Source organism: Hemiscyllium ocellatum, chromosome 11, assembly GCF_020745735.1.
Source record: "Hemiscyllium ocellatum isolate sHemOce1 chromosome 11, sHemOce1.pat.X.cur, whole genome shotgun sequence".
NCBI classification, from domain to species: domain Eukaryota; kingdom Metazoa; phylum Chordata; class Chondrichthyes; order Orectolobiformes; family Hemiscylliidae; genus Hemiscyllium; species Hemiscyllium ocellatum.
Window position 1 is genome coordinate 24,337,159 of NC_083411.1, and position 22,728 is coordinate 24,359,886.

General features: G+C 43.2%; 1 non-coding gene across 1 annotated transcript; it reads right to left on the reverse strand.

The window, feature by feature from the left end:
- Nucleotides 1-8,175: 8,175 nt before the first annotated feature.
- LOC132820539 (U1 spliceosomal RNA) lies at nucleotides 8,176-8,339 on the reverse strand. The gene has a single exon (XR_009645205.1). It is a non-coding gene; the product is annotated as a U1 spliceosomal RNA (small nuclear RNA).
- Between the last annotated feature and the right edge of the window lie 14,389 nt (nucleotides 8,340-22,728).

Genomic DNA, 22,728 nt, shown 5'->3' on the forward strand with positions numbered 1-22,728 from the left:
TGGCAACTAAATGTTCTGGGATATAGATGCTGCAGACAGGACAGGGAGGGAAGTAAAGGGAGAGGGGGGGTAGGAGTTGCATTACTGGTCAGGGATGATATCATGGCTGTGCTAAAGGAGGACACTATGGAGGGCTTGAGCAGTGAGACATTATGGGTAGAGCTGAGAAATAAGAAGTGTGCAGTTACATTGTTGGGGCTACACTACAGGCCTTCCAACAGTGAGTGTGAGGTAGAAGAACAAATAGGTAAATAGATTATTGAAAGATGTAGAGCCAACAGGGTCGTGGTGATGGGAAATTTTAACTTTTCAACATTGAACTGGGATACACTTAGTGTCAGAGGTATGGATGGAACAGAATTTGTAAGGAGCATCCAGGAAAGTTTTCTAGAGCAGAATGTCAATAATCCAACTACGGAAAGGGCCATATTGGACCTGGTGTTGGGGAATACAGCAGGCCAGGTGATAGAAGTTGAAGTGGAGGATTTCTTTGAGAATCGTGACCACAATTCTGTAAGTATTAGAATACTCGTAGACTAAGATGAGTCTGGCCCTAAGGGAAGAGTACTAAACTGGGCCAAGGCCAATTATATCAAAATTTGGCAGGAAGGTGGGAAATGTGGATTGGGGACAGCTATTTGAAGGAAAGTCCACATTTGATGTGTGGGAGGCTTTCAAAGCTAGTTTGAGGATAGTGCAGGATAGGCATGTCCCTTTGAAAATAAGGGTTAAGAAAGGCAAGATTCGTGAACTGTGGATGACAGGAGAAATTGTGCAACTAGCCAAGTGGAAAAGAGAAATGTACATAAGGTCCAGGCAGCTAAGAACAGAACAGGCCCTGGAGGAATATCAGGAGAGTAGGACCAATCTTAAATGAGGAATCAAGCAGGCTAAAATTGGTCATGAAATAACTTCAGTGAGCAGAATTAAGGAGAATCCCAAAGCCTTTTATTCATACATAAGAAGCAAGAGGGTAACTAGAGAAAGGGTTGGTCCACTAAAGGATAAGGAAGGAAGGGTGTGTGTCAAACCTGAGAAAATGCGTAAGATTCTCAATGATTACTTTGCATCAGTGTTCACCTGAGGAGAGGGACATGATGAATGTCGAGATTAGAAATAGAAGTTTGTTTACTCTGGATCACGTTGACACAAGGAGGGAGGATGTGTTTGGTAGGCTAAAGGATATTAAGGTGGACAAATCCTCAGGACTGAATGGGATCTATCCCAGGTTGCAGGGGGAGGTGAGAGAGGAAAAAGCTGGGGCCCTGATGGGTATCATTGTAGCATCCTTAAACACAGATGAAGTGCCGGAGGACTGGAAAGTTCCAAATGTTGTCCCTCTATTCAAGAAGGGAGTAGGGATATTCCAGGTAACTACAGACCAGTAAGCCCTATGTCAGTGGTGGGTAAGTTGCTGGAGAAGGTACTGTGGGATAGGATCTATTTATATTTGGAAGAGAATGGGCTTATCAGTGATAGGCAACATGTTTGTGTGTGGGAGAGAGCATGTCTTACCAACTCAATAGAGTCTTTGAGAAAGTGACCAAGTTGATAGATAAGGAAGGGCTGTACATGTCATATACATGGACTTTGGTAAGGTATTTGCTAAGGTTCCCCATGGTAAACTAATGGAGAAAATGAAGTTACATGATGTGTAGGGTGTTCTAGCTAGGTGCATAAAGAACTCGTTAAGCAACAAGAGACAGACAGTGGTATTTGAAGGGAGTTTCTCGAAATGGAGGAAGGAGACCAATGGTGTTCCAAAGGGATCAGTGCTGGGGCCACTGTTTGTGATATACTCAAATGATCTGGAAGAGGGCATTGTTGGTTTGATCAGTAAGTTTGCAGATGACACGAGGATTGGTGGAGTAGCAGAAAACATAGGGGACTGTCAAAGAATACAGGAGAATATAGATTGACTGGATGTTGGGCGGAAAAGTGGCAGATGGTGTTAAATCCAGGCAAATGTGAGGTGATGCATTTTGGAAGATCTAATTATACAACCTTGGGAAAGTTGATGAACAGAGAGATCTGGGAGATTCATTGTACCCTGAAGGTTGCTGTATAGGTGGATAGAGTGGTTAAGAAGGCATATGGTATCTTGCCTTCATTGGAAGGGGTATTGAGTATAAGAACTAGCAGGTCATGTTAAAATTGTACAAGACTTTGGTTCGGCCTCATTTAGAATACTGTACAGTTCTGGTCACCACATTACCAAAAGAATGGGGACACTTTGGAGAGGGTGCAGAGAAGGATTTCAAGGATGTTGCCTGGTATGGAAGGTGCTAGCTATGAAGAGAGGTTGAGTAGGTTAGGATTGTTTTCATTAGAAAAAAGGAGATTGAGGGGGGACCTGACTGAGGTTTACAACATCATGAAGGATATAGACAGGGTGGATAGAGATAAGCTTTTTCCCAGGGTGAGGGATTCAATAACGAGAGGTCACGCTTTCAAGTTGAAAAATTTAAGAGGGATACATGTGGAAAGTACTTTACACAGAAGATGGCAGGTGCCTGAAACACATTGTCAGCAGAGGTGGAGGTGGCAGGCAATGTAGAATCATTTAAGGTGTATCTGGACAGATGCATGAGTAGGTGGTGAGCAGAGGGATACAGATCCTTTGGAATTGGGCGATAGGCAGTGGATTTGAATTGGCACAGGCTTGGAGGGCTGTTCCTGGGCTGTAAATTTTCTTTGTTCTTTCTTCTTGGGACCAAGATTTATCTAATTAAAGGTAAATCCACTGAGCTTGGAAGTAGGTCTCAGTAATGTTTACACGGATCTGTTTGTCCATTTGACCATTGCCCTGGATTGCTCCTGACATTCAGCCGAGGTCACAACCATTGCCTTCCCCTTTCTCATTGGAGGAGATCTCTTGGTGCTGTATGTCTTCCTCTCCAAAGCTATCCCTCCTTTGCTGAGTGAGGTTCTGAAGGATACAGCACCTCAAGGTAATGTGGAACACTCTGGATGGGGTCTATTACAGTGACACTATAAAAATGATCCTCCTCTGGAGACTGGAACATTCCGTCCATGACACTGAGGCAATATTTTACCAAGGTGTCATTTGACTAAACTGCCCAGAAACAGACCCTTTGGCCCACCAAATATATGCCAACCAACAAAGACCAAACTACATTAATCACATTTACTTGCACTTGGTCAATGGACTACTACGTCCTGGCATTTTAAGTACTCATCCAATGCTTCATAAATGTTACAAGAGTACCTGTTTTCATCACCCTCTCAAGAGCTCCCTCCATATTTCTGACACCCTCTGAGAGAAAATAAGTTTTTCCAGTCTCCTTTAAACCACTTACTCTCCAACTTAAACTTGTGTCCTCTAGTCTTAGACACGTCAGCCATAGGAAACAGATTCTCACAATCTACTCTGTTAATGTCTCTCATCGTTTTGTTTACCTCCTCAGTCTCTTCTGTTCCAAGGAAAACAAAACCAGCCTATCCAATCTCTCCTCATAACTGAGACTTTCCATTCTAGACAACATTCTGCTAAATCTCCTTTATATCCTCTCCCAGTACCCTCTAATGGCATGGCAAACAGAACTGCACACAATATTCTATCTGTGGCCTAAAAAATGTTTTATACAGTTATAATAAGACTTCCATACTCCTATATTTTATGCTCCAGCTAATGAAGGCAAACATCCTGCATGCCTTCTTCACCACCTTGTCTACCTTTGCTGACATCTTCAAGGGACTATGGACTTCTATACTAAGATCCCTTTGTTTCTCAGTACTCCCTTGGGATCTAGTGTTCACTGTGTATATCCTTCCATTGCTAGACCTTGTGAAATGCATCACCTTGCACTTATTGGGATTAAATTCCATCTGCCATTGCTTTGCCCAATTTACCAGCTGCTCAATATCAAACCATAGTCTTAAGATCATCTTCCTCACAAAGAACAACACCATCATTTTTTGTGTAATCTGCAAACTTACTAATTATACCTTCTACGTTCATATCCAAGTTATTAATGCACATAACAAATACTAAGGTCCCAGCATCAAACCCTGTGATAGACTGCACATCTCAGGTATTCAATTACAAAAACAACCCTCCACCATCACCCTCTGCCTCCTTTGTAAGCTAATTTTGGATCCAGTTCACCAATTTGCCTTGGATCCCATGACCTCTTACCTTTTGGACCAGGCTTCTACGTTGGATCTCGGTCCCTCCAACCACAAGGTATGAATTCAGATTTCTCCAGTTTCCTCATTTCCCCTCCCCCCACCTTGTCTCAGTCGGTTCCCTCAACTCAGCACCGCCCTCCTAACCTGCAATCCTCTTCCTGACCTCTCCGCCCCCACCCCACTCCGGCCTATCACCCTCACCTTGACCTCCTTCCACCTATCCCACCTCCATCGCCCCTCCCCCTAGTCCCTCCTCCCTACCTTTTATCTTAGCCTGCTTGGCTACTCTCTCTTATTCCTGATGAAGGGCTTATGCTCGAAACGTCGAATTCTCTATTCCTGAGATGCTGCCTGGCCTGCTGTGCTTTGACCAGCAACACATTTGCAGCTGTGATCTCCAGCATCTGCAGACCTCATTTTTTACTCGGTCAAAGGCCTTACCAACATTCATATAAACCACATCACATCCACTACCACTATCAATACGTATAGTCAATTAGTCAGACAGGATCTCCCTTTAACAAATCCATGCTCATAATCCCTGATCTACCCCTGTCTTTCCAACTTTTAATTAATTCCGTCCCTCAGGACTTTTTAGCAATAATTTCCCTTCTACTGATGTCAGACTAACCGCTTTGTAATTATCTGGCCTGTCCCTGCTGCCCTTTTAAATAAAGGAACCATAGTAGCTATCCTCCAGTCATCTGGCATTTCACCTGTGGCCAGCAAAATATTAAAAAATATCTGCCAGGGCCCCAGCAACATCCTATCTTGCCTCCCATAGCAGCATGGGATACATCTCATTAGGCCCTGGGGATTTATGCACAGTATGTCCACTAAAACATCTAATACCTCCTCCTTATAATCTTAAGGTCTTCTAGAACCTCACCATTCCAATTGAAACCCCCAGATACTTTCACTTCTGTGAAGTCTGATGAGAAGTATTAATTTAAGACCTCACTCTTGTCCACTGGCTCTATGCACAGATTGCCCTTCTCGTCTCTAATCGGCCCCATTCTTCCCGAGTAATCTTTCTAGTATGCTTAAAGAAAAGTGATCCCATTTCTTGATCACATCTGCCCTCCTGATTTCCTTTATAAGAAACTTCCTGTTCTTTTGAATGGCCTCTCCTGTTTTTATTGCACTCGACCTGACAAGTACTTCCTTCTTTTTCTTCATCAAGCTCTATATCCCTTGAGATTCAGGATTCCCTGTTTCTGGTCCTGAATTCTCACTATACTACGTTTAAAAGATTCCCACTTTCCAAATGTAAACTTAGACAGAAGTAACTGTTCCCAGTCTACGTTTGCCAGAGCCTGTCTATTGATATTGAAATTGACCTTCCCCAATTCAGACACTTGGTCCAAGTTGAATGACTCAATTAGCACTTGAGTAGACTTTATGCACTGAAGAAGGTTATCAAGTGAGAAACCCACTTTTGAACATAAGTGGATGAAAGTTTTACCAAACTTATTGCTGCCTGTGAATTCTGGTAGTTACCTTTGGATGAAGAATCAAAATTCTCAATGATATTAATAACATTGGGCAGGAATGTATTTTACTGTTTACCTTCCAGCATCCTTTCTGCACCTGCAAAATGCAAAGGACAGTGCAGATACTTGCCTTAACAGCAGGAAGATTACAACAAATCAACCAAGCTCTGACAAATCAATACTTTCCTCTGTGTGGGGGGGGGGGGGGGGGGGGGGGGGCTAGAGAAGAGGAGTATCATTGCAAAAGAAAATACTAGTAATAGAGACCAACCTTCCAAATGACCAGGAATAGAGTGTGACCAATCAGGTAACATTCTCTAACAAACAAAACAAAGTCCCTCAGAATTCAAGCATAAACCTGAAGAGAAGAGATTGCCAACCGTCACCACTGACACCTCAGAAAGAATGTTCAATGGGATCAGAGAGATTGGTGAAACATTGTGAAACATTGACTTTGGATATAGATGTAGGAGGATGCAACTATTGTGTCAGGACTATGGGTGGAATTTTCCACTCCTTGTAGTGGAAAGGACATTGGTGAGATAGTTGGGAAATAACCAGAATGAACCAATCAAAATGTCAAAAGTTTTTCCCTTCAGCTTGAAACAGTGATTTAATTATTGCAATATTTTGCAGTATGTATTTCCATGTATTTACATCTAATTATTAGCCCATTTGCCATATTTCTATACCACCTCCAACTCCCCTTTCCTTCTGTGGGAAACTGGATGATGCAAATTCCCAACCTGTAAGTCATGAAGACTGTAGCTTGCTGATTGCTTGTCCTGGCCTTTATCCAACTCTGTCTTCAGCACAATGTCTCTGTAAGCTCCTTGGACACCATTCCCCTGCACTAATCATCCATGCAACATTGGCAAAGCCCAGCATCATCACGTCATCATGCATGCTCTTGGACTGACTCTCACAAGCGACTTCAGTCCTTCAGGACTTCAGTTTGGAATTCAGAGGCACCTATGACTTGCAAACGAATGCCAGATTGCTTTACATACATTTATGGATGCACACACACACGCACACACACACCCTCCTTTATTTCTTAGCCTTGCCACGATGTGTTCACTCAAGGGGCTGCCAGGCTCTGTAACTTGCATTGCACCATAGCACAGGGGGAAATGCAAGCAGCTTGTCAAATTGCAAATACTGAACAGTAAGGAGGGTGGACGTGTTCCTGCATTGCATGTGTTTCAAACAAATGGCCATGTCTGAAAACGAAAGGGAGTATTCTTTTTTGGTGTCAAGAATGAAAACAGACAGTCTGGGGTTGCCACAACAGTTGGTAAAGGGGTTCAATTCAATTACACCACAGGAGCTTTGATACAGTCAGTCTGCTGGGGTCTGGGAAATTCTGATGTTGTAATCCAGGAAAATGGTCAGTCCTGCAGATCAAGTGCAGCCAGTCCGTGGATCACAGAAATGTCAGTCGGAGTGCTGTGGAAACATCAGTCTGAAGGATGTGAATTGTTCAGTTGAGGCCAGGTTAATCTGCCAGGTGTGTCACCCTTTTTCCCAGGGTTGGCTGAATAATGGCTTATTGGGGGGTGGGTTGTGGGATGTGACGTCCATGAAGTCCAGGGTAAAGTGGGAAACTTAAATCTAGGGATGGTCTTTGAAATAATTGCACAGAGGCTGGTTTCCCATCTCCAAGTCATCCATTATTTACATGTGGAAAGACCTTAATACTGATCCAGCTTCCTCAGAGCCAGCTCTCAGGGAGAGCAGAACATCTGATGCTCCTGTTTGTATCTGTCAGGCAGGGCTCCCTGACTGGGCCAAGTTAACAGCCTCTGGATGACCCTGATGCCAGTATCTGGCGGTGATCTTTGCGTGGGATAATCACTCTTGCTCCCCATACTAAAATGCCATCCTTTATTGTGATCTGGTCTCTCCGGGTTTCAATTCTGGTTGTGACAGCCCTTTGGTTTTCCCCCATCACCACCAGCTGTTTCAGTTTTGCCAGGACTGGATCTTTATGCATACAAAGTCTGATATTGTCAGCTGTGACTGGAAGCATGTCCAGAAAATTTAAAACCATTATGGACAAGTCCAATGAGGGTACCATTAGATTAGATTAGATTACTTACAGTGTGGAAACAGGCCCTTCGGCCCAACAAGTCCACACCGACCCGCCGAAGCGCAACCCACCCATACCCCTACATCTACCCCTTACCTAACACTTCGGGCAATTTTAGCATGGCCAATTCACCTGACCCGCACATCTTTGGACTGTGGGAGGAAACCGGAGCACCCGGAGGAAACCCACGCAGACACGGGGAGAATGTGCAAACTCCACACAGTCAGTCGCCTGAGGTGGGAATTGAACCCAGGTCTCTGGCGCTGTGAGGCAGCAGTGCTAACCACTGTGCCACCGTGCTGCCCTAAGGAAGAAAGGTATCCCAAAGACTGCCCTAGCAAACATCGACGTAAACGTAGCAGTGAGAAGGCAAGTTACACCATAACAGCACAGCCTACAGAAAACGTGCAATTCAGATTCTGTCATTGGTTTGTAAATCAGGGGAGAGCGCGAACGCACTCCCCCACTACCACAAATTTTGCAGTCGAGTATCCCACATTTGGGGACATCGCAGGCGTCAGCACACCCGAAGTGCAATGGGATAACCTCATCCTGGGAGCGCCACCGCATTGATCATGGTATCTCCCCTGCCAGGTAAGATATATCACTGGTACCACCAGTGATATATCTGCCAGCAGGAGACAGCTTGATGAATCTTCATTTGGTATTTGGCCTCCCAGATAGTATTCCAACTGTTAAATATACACACATAGTATCAGAGCCCACTGCTGAATTCGTCCTGAAGCTATGAGTGGCACTGTCTTGTCCATTTTATGGAGATCTAGCAGGGATTTTGTACCATCATCCTATATCTCAGAAGGAGTCTGCAAATCACTGACAAGAAACAGCACTGAAACCATGTTGTCTTTGATCCAAAGCCAACTGCGCAATGATAGAATATAACAGTTATCACATGCAGAGTGGCTGGGCAAAGTTACTATTTTCTTCTTTGGGAGTGGAATACAATTTTTGAATTTGAGGCTGTGCTAGGGGCAATTGCATTAACCATGCATCCGCTGATTCAGTACTGCCACCTACCTGGCATAAAATTAAGCTTGGAGAAAGTGAGGACTGGAGATCAGAGCTTAAAAATGTGTTGCTGGAAAACCGCAGCAGGTCAGGCAGCATCAAAGGAACAGGAGAATCGACGTTTCAGGCATAAGCCCTTCTCCTGCTAAATCATTCATCATCCAAGGATGAACATTGTAAATTATATTCCCAAATGTTCCTGATCTTTACATTGTTTACACTAATTGCCTCCTTGTCATGTCAGCTAAACAAATGTAATTGGACATTAACTTAAAAGTATAATCTGTTCTTGGCTTTTCAGAAATATATTCCTAAACTATCAATTGAAATGAATACTTTGGAGCTGAAACATTCACACACTGAACTGTAAGTATGTAAGCACATGTTCTGTGAGATTTATGGGTACCCTTTCTTTGATGGGTGGGAGCCTATCATGGTTCCTTACTGCAAAAGTTACATTTCCTCTAATATAACACAAACATTTTAGTAATGCAACATACTTTTGGATAAGGTTACATCACTCTGACTCCTTATTGCGGTATGAAATTCCTTGTGAATCCTCCACACTATCAGAGCAGAGTATGCAGCTTTATGGTGATTGATGTGAGGGCTGAGATGAAATTGTATTCCCTTTCAGATAATCTCCATAGAATATGTGCTCATGCAATATGGACATCACCATGGCAGGAGTCCTTATGTTTCAAATGTAAAGAACATTGAAGGAGGGACAAATTTCAGTGTTGTCAGCACATCCAGCAAAAACACCAGTCTCCAATAATTGCTACACAGTCTCTACTGGGAGGAGCAGCAGGTAGAGATTTCTCAAAAAGGTAGAGAAGAATGCTGAGACCCCTCATTTCACACCTCACTGTCATTTCCTAAATCTTTCGGAGATTGCAGGCACCGATAAAGGATGTCCTGGGTCATCATGACTGAATTGTGTCATCTGCTGGAGTTGGCATTGTGCTAAGAAAGACTGGGTGGCACCCTAACTTGGCATTTGTGAACAGTTTAGCTGCTGAAAATTTTTGTTCCAGTGGCTTGTTTCAAAAGAAACAGGGACCTATGCAGAGTCTCCCAATATTCTACATATAATTGCATCCAAGGTGTCACCAATTGGTATTTTCTCCAGCTCCTTGCTGTGCTTAGCCTTACCCCATGACAAGGGAGAGTCAAGCAGCCTCAGCTGTGGGATTCTCTACTGTCACTGGCTTCCTCCAGGTGTAGGGTGCAATAGACAGCAATCACATTGCTTTAGGGTGCCCCATCACCAACCTGCAGAGATCACCAATAGAAAAGACTTCCACTCCACCGAAGCTCATATTATGTGTGACCATTGTTGCAAAGTTTGGAGGTCTTTGCTAGACGAAATCCCAAATCATTGTGACATGCCATGCGCTTCACAACTGGAGCTGATAAGATGGGGGAGGGGATGTCTTGGATGCAAAGGAATGGGAGATCAACAGCAATCTATGGAAGCTGAGAATAGGGCTTAGGGCCAGGTCATCAGATGGGAGAGACATCCAAGAGATCATGACAGAGCAATACACTGTTGAGTACAATAGGTCAGAAGAAACTAAATTGAAACCCACTGCAAGGATGAAGGAGTTGGGTATGGATTTCCTTTCATTGTGTAACTTTCTGTTGGTTACAAGGCACGCAGTCCCTGTTTAGTGCAAATTAAATTAAGGCCTTGTTATAGTTGCAGTCCTTGATGTTTTCTGTTGCTGAATAAAAGTTTTGTTCTCAATTTGATCACACGCTTGATAGTTTCGAGTCTCTACACATGGCATGTGCTTTTGACTGCGGTAAAATATTTGTCAGTGAGACAGTGCACCAACATCAAATAGTGCTCATAGTAGATTCAGTCTGCACATGATATCTGAGTGCATTACAGTGAAGTCTTTCATGGTAGGCACTAGATTGAGAGAAATCCTGAGGCAACTCTTTTCAACCCTTCCATCATCACTTAGCTTTCAATATTTCAGAGTGAACTTGGACTGCTAAAGTTGCACTGAAATGCTTGAGCATTCTCGCCAGCAGTTAATATGAGAGAGGCAGTACAGCATCCCCTACTGATCCATGAGAGAGTGAATATATGAGTTATCCATTCTACACCTCCCAGCCCTCAAGGGCACTATTTTCCCTTGAAAATCTGACTGATAAAATGAAACTTTGCCTCCAGAGGTATGCTATCATCAATTATTCCATTCTGTCACTCATAAGATCGGTGTAAATGTGGAATAACTTGTGCCAGGCAAGCTGTAGCACAATCCCAGCACATTGCATTTGGCCTCAGTGTTCTCCACATCAAAGTGCAATATCTCAGATAGAGTCAGCAACATCATGGTTCAAGGATCCCTGATGTCTGAAGCTGTCTCCAGTCAAGGAGTGAATTGTTTGTGTGGGACGAGCAATTCTTGGGGAATTTCATCTTGAGGATGCCTAAAGAGATTGGTCATCTCTCACATGGCTGAGACTTAACAAGGGTTGACAGTGACAAAGGCTTTAAGAGTGCAAATGAATAAATATCTACAAAAGTGCAAATTTATTTCCAAAAATGTGCCATCCACGTTGTTAATGGCCTCAGAAATTTTGTTCCTTCTTCTCCCTCCCAATATATTAAGCTGCATTCTCACTTCTGCAGCTGGAGTGAGGGAGTCTACTCTATATTTGGTCTGGTTGGTCTGAAAGATGTGGGTAGTCTTTCCAAAGGCATTTGGGCCTTCAGAGCCTCAGCCTGCTGCAAGTGTCCTGCCCATACACAGGCCCTTTGTCCTTGGTTGGATTTTCTGCAGACTTCCAAATCACACACAAGGGGAAGGTGGTGTGGCTGGACATTTCTGGAGTGACTCAGAAACATCAAAATTAGGATTAGAAGTAGGCCATTCAGCCTTTTTGAGCCTGCTCTGCCATTCAATATGATGTCAAAAGATGTACAAGTTAGGTGGGTTGGCCTTGTGCTGGATGTCTTGAAACGCATAAAAGTGCACAAATCGCCAGGACCTGATCAGGTGGGAAGCTAGAGAAGTGATTGCTGGGCCTCTTGCTGAGATATTTGTAGCATCGATAGTCACAGGTGAGGTGCCGGAAGACTGGAGGTTGGCAAACGTGGTGCCACTCTTTAAGAAGGATGGTAGGGTCATGCCAGGAAACTATAGACCAGTGAGCCTGACCTCAGTGGTGGGCAAGTTGTTGGAGGGAATCCTGAGGGACAGGATGTACATGTATTTGGAAAGGCAAGGACTGATTAGGGATAGTCAACATGGCTTTGTGTGCATGGGAAATCATGTCTCACAAACTTGATTGACTTTTTTGAAGAAGTAACAAAGAGGATTGCTGAGGGCAGACGGTGGATGTGATCTACATGGACTTCAGTAAGGCGTTCGACAAGGTTCCCCATGGGAAACTGGTTAGCAAGGTTAGATCTCTCAGGATAAAGGGAGAACTAGCCATTTGGATACAGAACTGGCTCAAAGGTAGAAGACAGAGGGTGGTGGTGGAGGGATGTTCTTCAGACTGGAGGCCTGTGACCAGTGGAGTGCCACAAGGATCGGTGCTGGGCCCTCTACTTTTTGTCATTGATATAAATGATTTGGATGCGAGCATAAGAGGTACAGTTAGTAAATTTGCAGATGACACCAAAATTGGAGGTGTAGTGGACAGTGAAGAGGGTTACCTCAGATTACAACAGGATCTTGATCAGATTAATCAATGGGCTGAGAAGTGGCAGATGGAGTTTAATTCGGATAAATGTGAAGTGCTGCATTTTGGGAAAGCAAATCTTAGCAGGTATTATACACTTAATGGTAAGGTCCCAGGGAGTGTTGCTGAACAAAGAGACCTTGGAGTGCAGGTTCATAGCTCCTTGAAAGTGGAGTCACAGGTAGATAGAATAGTGAAGAAGGCTATTGGTATGCTTTCTTTTATTGGTCAGAGTATTGAGTACAAGAGTTGGCACATCATGTTGCGGCTGTCCAGGACATTGGTTAGGCCACTGTTGGAATATTGCATGCAATTCTGGTCTCCTTCCTATCGGAAAGCTGTTGTGAAACTTGAAAGGGTTCAGAAAGATTTACAAGGATGCTGCCAGGGTTGGAGGATTTGAGCTATAGGGAGAGGCTGAACAGGCTGGGGCCGTTTTCCCTGGGGCGTCGGAGGCTGAGGGGGTGACCTTATAGAGGTTTATAATATTATGAGGGGCATGGATAGTATAAATAGACAAAGTCTTTTCCCTGGGGTGCGGGAGTCCAGAACTAGAGGACATGGGTTTAGGGTGAGAAGGGAAAGATGTAAAAGGGACCTAAGGGGTAAAGTTTTCACACAGAGGGTGGTATGTGTATGGAATCAGTTGCCAGAGGAAATGGTGGAGGCTGGTACAATTGCAACATTTAAGAGGCATTTGGATGGGTATATGAATAGGAAGGGTGTGGAGGGATATGGGCCGGGTGCTAGCAGGTGGGATTCGATTGAGTTGGGTTATCTGATTGGACTGAAAGGTCTGTTTCATGCTGTTCATCTCAATGACTCTATGACTCTACAAATTCCCTACAGTGTTCTGGGACGTGTAGGTTAGATGTTCTTGCCATGGGAAATACAGGATTATGGGGATAGGTTAAGGGGATGGACATGGGTATGATGCTTTTTGGAGGGTTGGTGTGGACATCTTGGGTTGAATGGCCTGTTTCCACACAGTACGGATTCTATGGATGATCATGGCTGATCCTGTCTCAATGCTATTTCCTGCTTTTTCTCCATACCCCATCACGGCTTTAAAATCTAAAACATTAAAAATCACTTCTTCTTGAATATATTCAGTAACTTGGCCTCCACAGCCTTCTGCATTAGAGAATTCCACAGATTCACTACCCTCTGAGTAAAGAAATCTTTACTCATTCCTGTCCTAAATGATCTACCATATATACTGAGACTGTGCCCATGGTCCTAGATTCCCCAACCGGGGAAACATCACCCTAGAATCTAGTCTGTCCAGCCTGTTAGAATTTATTTATTTCAATCAAATCCCTCTCATTTTCCTAAACTCGAGTGAAGAGAGGCCTATTCGAACCATTCTCTCCTTATAGGACAATCATGCCATCCCTGGTGTCAGCCTCGTGAACATCCACTACACTCCCTCTATGGCAAGTAAATCCTTCCTTTGGTAAGGAGACCAATACTGCAAACAATACTGCAGGTGTGGTCTTACCAACGTCCTGTACCACTGGGTATAGAGGGATAGTATGCAATGCAGCAGAATGAAACTCCTCGATTGGTTGGATATTGACATCTTCCTTTCCAACCTGAGTGTTGTGTTTTTCTCTAGCCAGCTCAAGAATTTTCCCCTCCTATAGATCAGGTTCCTGATCTGTGCTATTCCCCACCCAACTTGAATCTTTCAGCCTAAGTGGAAAGACATTTTCCAGCAATGGGTTAAAGGGAGGGATTGATTGCAATAGAAGTGACTGGAAGAGCAGTTAGTGGTGATATAAGAGCAGGAAAGATGGGGATGTGCCCCTACTGAGCAAATAGAAAGCACACAGGTTTGGAGTGGTTTTGTAGTTTTGGAGGATGATGTGGGTGAGAGATATTGAGTGAATATGATAATTGGAATGTTGAGAACTGTAATCTATGAAGCTTTGTCACATATGCAGTTGTGGAATTAGAGGAACTTGTGGATCTGTGAGTAAGAAGGAGCAGCAAAAAGACACTGGGTCACTTACCATGCAGCGTGCAGACAATCATTAACCTTCTCTCTGCACTGCTGGACACTTCTTTTTGCTTGCGACACAGCATTGAGCTGGGCTGCAATATCAGTTCAGGTTGGCTGCATCTGGCGCTGTGCCATCCTTTCCAGTCAGCAGGATAAAGCACTCCGTCCTCTCAGTTTCCATCTATGAGCAAGACCAAGGCCTTGTCCAGTGAAGTAGGATGCCTGCTTCTTTGATTGTGCCATGTCCTCAGTGATAATAGTCAAGCACCACAGTGCAGGAGCCAGCTCGTGGCTGGTAGCATCTGAAGGGATTACCTCTGGGGCTTAAACATAGTGTCAGTGGTCTGAATACTAGAAGGAGAACAACTGATCAGGCAGCATCTGTGGAACAGGAGAGTCAATGTTTCATACATAAGCCCTTCATCTCCAGCACCCCTTGATCTCCAGCATCTGTAGCTCTTACTTTCTCCTTCTGAGCACATCTGCCTCTCCTGCCACATGATTCAATGAGGAGGGCACAGTAGAGTCCAAATGTTTAATTATTGAGGTGAAAAGTGGAAGATATCACAAGGAAGGATGGAGTGAGCCATGGCAAACTGGATCCCATGAATCTCCATGGTAAAATACTATACTGCCAAGTTTGAAAATCCAGCTCTAAGACTTGGGAGTGATGTGAAGTGAAGGGTTAACACTAAACCATATAAAAAGCCAAGCCACAACAGCATTATAGTGAAAAGACTGAAGAGAGAAGTAACAGTCTGAGCTCTATGCTAGGTGTATAGAATTAGTATAAGGTAAATAAATAGTTACATTGTAAAGACCTCAGACTCCAACTCTATTTTGTACACCAACTAAACCTCTTGAGATTAGCCACACAATAACAGAACATCATCAACTACTGGACCAATATCTCAAAAGCATTCAGTGTTTGACAACCGAGCAGTGTTGAGGTAATGCTAGTGGGAATATTAATGTGCAATGGAGCTGAATTTACTCTGCTGATTTACTGATGTCAATTGCATTGGACAAGGCTCGTTGGGTGGAAGCTAGGCAACATTTTGAAGGAGGCCAAGAAAAATCAGCCAGGTTGTCTCCATTGTCACTACCTTATATCCTGTAGTGGCTGATTGAAAGTGCTTTTGGCTGTAATCTAGGAGGAGGCATCCATTATACCTTCATAGATGCAGAGACATGACTTGATCAAGTAACTTCAAAGGAAAATAAAACAGTGCATATTCATGGGAAGGTAAAAAAAAACTCTTCTAAATGAAACTTAGGAATGATCAAAGTTCTCCAAAACAAACACCAGACTTTGATTCTCTATCACTTACCCTGAGGTGGTTCTTTTTAAGCCAATTTTTTTGTATTTATTATGAAAATTATTTGAAACAGGTCCAGACACAGTAGTACACAGGGAGATGGACAGTGGCAGTGTGGATTTTCAGGTTTCATTAATAAATGACCACACATTTAACAGCTCTATGTATTTAAGTGAGGGGGGATTCTATTTTGCTGTCACATCAAGAAATTAGGATAGGGTGCGTTTTTCTGTCCTTGTTTGAGAATACAGGAGTTATTGGCATTACTCAAAGCCAACCTTACATTAGGAGATATTTATAAATGTGCGGGAGCAATGGGTATCAATGAATTTGGAAGATACAGGAACATGTACATCCAATTTGACTAAAAACAAATCAATGTATAATGTTTATCTTCATAGTTAAAGATAATCAACAATCATTACCAATTACTTGATTTTTTTCAGTCACAAGGAATCTTGTTACTTTTTAACTGGTAACATATTCCAGTAATGACAAAGAAGCATAAATTGTGTGGTATCATGAAGCTGTCACCTTTCCTATCAATCCATACTGCTTTATTTACAATAATTGGCATGAGCTGTGTTGCTCTCAGCCCATCGCTTTCTGAAAGCATTGGCACACGTTCTGAGACAACTTCGCTGATGCATGTTGCTCGCCAGTAGCCTGCTCAAATGGTTATCATTTACTGGAAACCTGAACCTGATTCTGTCTTGGCCCAACATTCACATATGCATATTCCACTAGGGAGCCACTGCATAGCATTCAGAATCAGGAAACTTGGATGATACTTCCACCTTTGCAGTCATCTTACTGAGATCAATTAACTTAGCATAGAGCGTGGATTGAACCATGGAGACAATTGAGGTCATTGCCAAATTCCATGCTGGATTATAGATTTGCAAACGGAGCCATTTGGAAGTACAAGGGAGTTTTCTTTTAAAAAACATTTTTTTTTAGAATTGCAGATGCAATATTGGGAGCAACTTTGCCGAATTGTGCTCCAGACATTGTTCCAAACTGCTACATAGCAGTTTTAGAGTCTGTGATCCATTTATAAAGGAATGTTCTTTTAAGTTGAATCTACATTCAGGTGAAATTTTAGGATTCCAAAGAACTTGATAATGTGTAACTGCTAAGGATCTATGCATAATCCTACACAGTTGAACGTTAAAACCCCAGCCTCTAGACCCAAGAAAGACGTGTGAAGGTGAAAATCAATTTCAGGAAGAGGAACTCAAAATCAAAGGGACTGACCTGTCTCTAAGAGCAGGTTGAGCAATTCATCAACTTCACCAACACATTCCACCCTGAATTTAAATTTACCTGGACCATCTCTGACACCTCCCTCCCCTTCCTGGACGTCTCCATCTCCATTAATGACGACTGACTTGACACCGACATTTTTTACAAACTCACCAACTCCCACAGCTACCTGGATTACACCTCTTCCCACCCTACCTCCTGCAAAAATGCCACCCTGTATTCCCAATTTCTTCGTCTCCGCCGAATCTGCTCCCAGGAAGACCAGTTCCACCACAGAACATACCAGATGGCCTCCTTCTTTAGAGACTGCAATTTCCCTTCCCACGTGGTTAAAGATGCCCTCCAGCGCATTTCGTCCACATCCCGCACCTGCACCCTCAAACCCCACCCCTCCAACCGTAACAAGGACAGAAACCCCTGGTGCTCACCTTCCACCCTACCAACCTTCGCATAAATCAAATCATCTGACGACATTTCCGCCACCTCCAAACGGACCCCACCACCAGGGATATATTTCCCTCCCTACCCCTTTCCGCCTTCCACAAAAACTGTTCCATCCGTGACTACCTGGTCAAGTCCATGCTCCCCAGCAACCCACCCTCCCGTCCTGGCACCTTCCCCTGTCACCGCAAGAATTGCAAAACCTGTGCCCACAGCTCCTCCCTCACCTCCATCCAAGGCCCCAAAGGAGCCTTCCACATCCATCAAAGTTTTACCTGCACTTCCATCAATATCATTTATTGTATCCGTTGCTCCCGATGCGGTCTCCTCTACATTGGGGAGACTGGATGCCTCCTAGCAGAGTGCTTTAGGGAACATCTCTGGGACACCTGCACCAATCAACTACACCGCCCTGTGGCCCAACGTTTCAACTCCCCCTCCCACTCTGCCGAGGACATGGAGGTCCTGGGCCTCCTTCACCGCCGCTCCCCACCCACCCGACGCCTGGAGGAAGAACGCCTCATCTTCCGCCTCAGAACACTTCAACCCCAGGGTGTCAATGTGGACTTCATCAGTTTCCTCATTTCCCCTTCCCCCACCTCATCCCAGTTCCAAACTTCCAGCTCAGCACTATCCCCATGACCTGTCCTACCTGCCTATCTTCCTTTTCACCTATCCACTCCACCCTCCTCTCTGATCTATCACCTTCATCCCACTCCCATTCATCCATTGTACTCTTTGCTACCTTCCCCAGCCCTCCTCCCTGACCTATCACCTTCATCCCCACCCCCACTCACCTATTGTACTCTATGCTACTTTCTCCCCACCCCCATCCTCCTCTCATTTATCTCTCCACCCTTCAGACACTCTGCCTGTATTCCCGAAACGTCGATCTTCCAGCACCGCTCTAATCCAGTCTCTAAAAGCGGAAGAGTAACTGTGAATCTTGGTAAACAGCCTTCAAAAAGAATTGCTTTTAGGTAAACAAGAGCTCATATACTGAACAGATTTTAGTTAACCCACTGTAGAGGCTTTTACACAAAGAACATCTGATATTATTGTGAATTGAGGCATGGAGTTAAACACAAGGGTTTTGTAGATTTCAAATGAAAGGTTATGTCACTGCTCAGTTCTAAGCCTGAGACAATGTGCTCTCCTTGGATTCAAAGTTACAAACAGAGCTGTTCGATTACATTATGTTGGTTTGAAATCAATAATACTGAGATTGTATTTAATACCTTGAGGATTACAGTAACTTTTGAAAAATAAACTTTCACTTCATATTTGGATACAAGAAATTAAAAACCCCATTCTTCTAACCCCATTCCATATTTATGTTTCATGGTCAGCATGTCACCATTACAGAATCACATAAATATTCCATAAATGCTACACATATAGATCTTAGAGATCTCTGCATCAATGTTCCTCAGAACGTCTTTCACTATGATTCCATCTCAAAGCTTGGAAATTGTCACAGCCAGTCAGTGACAACCTACAGGAGTGAAGGCCTGTTCGAGCATTGGAAAAGCCTATTAGTTTTAACTTGGTCTGAACTCCACGGCAGTTATTTCTACCTTGGATCTTGCAACTCCAAGGTTTTAGCTTGCAACCCCACTTGGAGTCCCCACCTATAAGCAAGCAACTTCTAAAGAAATGACAGCAACATTGACTTATTGCAGTTTGCCTTCTCGCCTAATTGTCCAGCAGCTGTTGGGTTTCCTCATATTGTTTAACAAAGAGTTTAATTGCTAGGCAGTAGCTATATAATATCTTCAATGGTGAAATGTTTGAACATGCTGATCAGGCACACTGATATTATGTCACTACTCAATAACAAGAAGGTTGGTTCTAAGCCTGAGACAACGTGCTCTCCACGGATTCAAAGTTACGAAACTGAAATGGTCATTCATATGCCTGAACTGCACTTTTACACATTGTCCAAAATAGACAAGAAATCTGAATTTGCAGATAAAACTCCATTCTGGAGTAGGCCATCTGCTCTATATGGTCAAGGCTAGCAGCATTATAAACTTTTTGTTTAATGAATATTCAGATGAGGTATGCAACTAATGTCAGTCATCATGTGCGAGAGACAATGCCAGAAGGTTATAACTAAAGCATTCTGGATTAGTGGTGCTGGAAGAGCACAGCAGTTCAGGCAGCATCCAAGGAGCAGTAAAATCAATGTTTCGGGCAAAAGCCCTTCATCAGGAATAAAGGCAGAGAGCCTGAAGGGTGGAGAGATAAGCTGGAGGAGGGTGGGGGTGGGGAGAAAATAGCATAGAGTACAATAGGTGAGTGGAGGAAGGGATGAAGGGGATAGGTCTCCCCATCCCCACTCTCTGGGTGAAGAAGTTTCTCCTAATCTCTGTCCTAAGTGGTCTACCCCATATTTTTAAGCTATGTCCTCTGGTTCGGCACTCACCCATCAGCAGAAACATGTTTCCTGCCTCCAGAGTGTCCAATCCTTTAATAATCTCAATTGCTGACATAATTCAATGTCCTGCCTTATGCCTAACCTTGTATCAGCATTTTACTATTACCAGTACAAGGATATTGTTGGAATGTGATCAGATGTGTTAACCTACTGAATTTGTGGAGGAAAGGAAACTAATAAGGATTCCAATTGTAACTCCAATTAGGCTACAACAAATTTCAAGTTATGTATCTGCATTGAAATGGACTGAAGGTGGTCTGATTGTCTCTAAGAAAGGTATTCCAAAAACTTACACTGACCTTGTTATCTTATATTTTTGATTGTGTCAAACTGGCATTCTGGAGATTCTGGAGAGAGGTGTCTGTCCTCACATTGGTGAACAACAACCTTTATCAATTTTTCACATGATATTACATATATATATATACCCACACAAGTCAGAATAAGAGTGTTCTGAGAACTTTGCAGGCTCAGTTCTATTTCCCAGCATCCCTCACATTAGCAGGCAACTTCCTATATCCAGAGTTAAGTCCAAGATGGCTGTAATGTATGGAATCACTGCGGGATTTCCCGCTTAAATACAACATTAGCACTACAGCACTGTGTTCCCATGACACATCATACCCACTGCTGTCAGTTTTGGGGTTCAAACATAATTTAAGGAAATGTTTCTGTTTTCCCAAGAAGAGCCCAACATTTCTCACCAACCAAAAGCTTCAAGAATTGATCAACTGTCTTTTCATCAGCTTATTGTTTATGGGGTTTAGCTCTGGGCATTGTGGCCACTAGGTTTGTCTACTGGTGACAGCATCATTCCACTTCAGATAAATATCATTGTAAATGGAAATATATTATATGTATAGATTGTTGTTGCTAAAATGAGAGGTACATTGTTAAAGCTTTTTGCCTTGCATTCATGAGGACAAATGCAAGAAAGCCCAATTTCAAATAATCACAAAAATTGTGATTGACGAAACGTAGAAAATAGGAGCAGGAGTAAGCCACTCAGTCCTTTGAGCTTGTTCTACCCATTCAATGTGATCATGGCTCATCATTCAACTCAGTACCCTTTTCCTACTTTCTCCCCATTCCCTTTGATTCATTTAGCCTAAAGAACTGGAATGTCAGAGGCTGAGGGTGACCTTATAGTGGTTTATAAAATCGTGAGGGGTATGGATAGGATAAATACACAAGGTCTTTTCCTTGGGGTGGAGGAGTCCAGAATTAGAGGGCATAGGTTTAGGGTGAGAGGGGAAAAATATAAAAGAGATCTAAGGGTGACTTTTTCACACAGAGGATAGTGCATCTATGGAATGAGCTGCCAGAGGAAGTGCTGAAAGCTGGTACAATTGCAACATTTAAAAGGCAGCTGGATGGGTACATGAAAAGGAAGGTTTTGGAGGGATATGGTCCAAGTGCTGACAAATGGGACTAGATCAATTTAGGATATCTAGTCAGAATGGATGAGTTGGGCGGAGGGGTCTGTTTCCATGCTGTACATCTTTATAACTCTATGGCTCTCTAACTACAATTCCTGCTTGAAAATATTCAATACTTTGGCACAACCCCTTTGTGTGGCAGAGAATTCCACAGGCTCACCACTCTCTGGGTGAAGAAATTGCTTCTCATCTTGGTCCTAAGTGGCCTACCCTGTTTCCTTAAACTGTATCCTCTGGTTTGCGATTCCCTCATCATTGGGAATGTCCTTCCTCTGTTTACCCTGTCCATTGTGTTAGAATCTTATAGGTTCCGGCAAATTCATAGTGTCATAGAGATTTACAGCATGGAAAATGACCCTTTAGTCCAACTCATCCATGCCGACCAGATGTTCTAAACTGGTCTAGTCCCATTTGTCAGCACTTGGACCATATCCCTCTAAAACCTTCCTTTTCATGTACCCATCCAGATGCCTTTTAAATTTTGCAATTGTACCAGCCTTCAGCACTTCTTCTGGCAGCTCATTCCATACAAGCACCACCCTCTGCACAAAGAAGTTGCCCCTTAGGTCTCTTTTATATCTTTCCCCTCTCACCCTAAACCATGCCGACAGATACCCTAACCTAATCTAGTGTTATAAAAGTGTAGAAGTGTACTGTACCTTTAAGAGAGTGAAGGATTTGGCAAGCACACTCAGTGCTAGAGAATTTACAAAGTAACATTTGGTTCAGAACTGATAGCACTGGCTGAGTTGCTATGAGACAAAAACAAATTTGAATTCAGCTTAAATTATACCCTGAAAATACCAAATCCCAACCAAGTTTGAATTTAGGGGATTGATCATCTTAAAAGCCAATGACACAATCCAACGCTTTGGGGGGTGTAAAAGACCAGGGAAAATTAACAGTTGAGAGGAGAACTGTCAAGTCACCAGCATATAAAGACTGTCTGAAAAATAGCTCTCTTCAAGGTACCTTTATCGATCACTAACCTGTGAAGCAGAATCCCCAGGAAGAAGAAAATAAGACAGGGATACAGTGAAGAACCGAAAGCTGTCTGGTTTTGAGATAAGATGGTTTGACTTGTAAATTAATTGGGAGTTTTATCGGAGTAGGATAATTGAACGGAAAGTAAATGATAGATTAAAGGAAGGAGTTGTAAATAGTTGTTAGTTAATTATTCTCTGTTATACTTTAAGAAAGAAAGGTGTTACTTTTACTTTAACTAGTTCTTGGCTGATTGAATTTTCACAGATTACTGCATGGGATAGATCTTTTCTGTGTTGCTGGTTTTAAATTAGTAGAGGGGTTTGCCCGTGGCTCATTGGTTAGCACTGTTGCTTCACAGCA